The sequence below is a fragment of the Rhinopithecus roxellana genome, chromosome 20 (assembly GCF_007565055.1).
Source record: "Rhinopithecus roxellana isolate Shanxi Qingling chromosome 20, ASM756505v1, whole genome shotgun sequence".
Lineage (NCBI taxonomy): Eukaryota > Metazoa > Chordata > Mammalia > Primates > Cercopithecidae > Rhinopithecus > Rhinopithecus roxellana.
The window spans coordinates 1,447,677-1,449,669 of record NC_044568.1 but is presented as its reverse complement, the minus strand read 5'-3'; the positions used below and the strand labels follow the sequence as shown (position 1 = coordinate 1,449,669).

Genomic DNA, 1,993 nt, shown 5'->3' with positions numbered 1-1,993 from the left:
GATCTCGGCTCAAGCTCCGCCTCCCGGGTTCATGCCATTCTCCTGCCTCAGCCTCCCCAGCAGCTGGTACTACAGGTGCACGCCACCATGCCCGGCTAATTTTTTTGTAGTTTTAGTAGAGATAGGGTTTCACCGCGTTAGCCAGGATGGTCTGGGTCTCCTGACCTCATGATCCACCTGCCATGTCCTTCCAAAGTGCTAGGATTACAGGCATGAGCCACTGCACCCGGCCAAGAAGCAATCTTAACTGTGCACGGTGGTGCAAGCCCATCGTCCCAGCTACTCCAGAAGACTGAGGCAGGAGCACTTGAACCCAGGAGTTCCAGATCAGCCTGGGCAGCACAGTGAGACCCTCTCTCAAAAACAAAGAAACAAAAAAGAAGTAACTGGAAAAATTCCATTTCTGACAATATGGGGGACCAAATATGAAAGACCAAATAATCATAAAGAAATTCTGGATAAAAAATTACCACCATTCTTTTAAGTGTGTAGCTGAGCTCTCAGAAAGGGAAGAAGGGAGTGCCGGGACAGAAGCAGCAGTGCGGCCACCGCCACCATGGCACTGCAAGCTGATCAACAAGGCTGCAGAAGATGTGAGGAAGCTGCAAACAAGACCAGATGATGGGTCGGGCGCGGTGGCTCACGCCTGGAATCCCAGCACTTTGGGAGGCCAAGGTGGGTGGATCATCTGGGGTCAGGAGTTCAAGACCAGCCCGGCCAACATGGTGAAACTTCATCTCTACTGAAAATGCAAAAATTAGCTGTGCGTGGTGGTGGGCATCTGTAATCCCAGCTACATGGGAGACTGAGGCAGCAAAATTGCTTGAACCCGGGAGGTGGAAGTTGTAGTGAGCCAAGATGTGCCACTGCACTCCAGCCTGGGCGACAGAGTGAGACTCCGTCTCAAACAAACAAACAAACAAAAAACAAATAATAAAGAACTGAGAAAACTCTGTGGATTTAACAAACAAGCTATAATTGGAGACATTAATATTGAGTATCCCGGAATGCTGGATTTAAAGAGCAAGGCCAAATGGGAAGCATGGAACCTCCAAAAAGGGTTGTCAAAGGAAGATGCAATGAATGTCTCTATTTCTAAGGCAAAGGAGCTTATAGAAAAACGGCACTAAGAATACAGTGTATGAGAAAATTTTCCAGCCAGTTGCAGTGGCTCACACCTGTAATCCCAACACTTTGGTAGGCTGAAGTGGGCGGATCACTTGAGGTCGAGTTTGAGACCAGCCTGGGCAACACAGTGAAACCCCGTCTCTACCAAAAACACAAAAATTAGCCAGCCGTGGTGAGTTCCTGTAATCCCAGTCACTTGTAAGACTGAGGCACGAAAATCATTTGAACCCGGGAGGCGGAGGTTGCAGTGAGCCGAGATGGTGCCACTGCACTCCAGCCTGGGCAACAAAGCAAGACTCTGTCTCAAAAAAGAATACAGTGTATGAGAAAGTTTTTCCTTTTGAAGCCTTGATAATGCTCTCATGACCTAACACTTAGAGGGAGAGAGGCACTGTTCACTCTATGTATCATGTATATCTTTGCTATTACATGAATTGTAATAATAGGAGTATGCTGAAACTACATAGTTAACTAAATTGTACTTGCCTAAACCAAGTGTCCTTAAATGTTCTTTTAGAAAAGTATTTGAGTTTTTATTTTTGTGGATTTAGGAAGTACAAGTGCAGTTTTGTCACATGGATATATTGTATAGTGGTGGCCTAGGCTTTTAGTGTGCCCATCACCCAAATACTGTACATTGTACCCAAAAGGTAATTTCTCATCCCTCAGGCCCTCCCACCCTCCCACATTTTCAAGTCTACAGTGTCTCTTATTCCACACTCCATGATCCTGTGTACACATTGTTTAACTCCCACTTGTAAGTGGGAATGGGTGGTGTTGGACTTTCTGTTTCTGAGTTATTTCACTTAAAATAATGGCCTCCAGTTCCACCCATGTTGCTGCAATAAAACATGATTTTATTCTT

General features: G+C 45.9%; 1 pseudogene; it reads left to right on the top strand.

Annotated features, from left to right (window-relative positions):
• Positions 1 to 556: 556 nt before the first annotated feature.
• LOC104665908 lies at positions 557 to 1,130 on the top strand (annotated as a pseudogene).
• Positions 1,131 to 1,993: the final 863 nt, after the last annotated feature.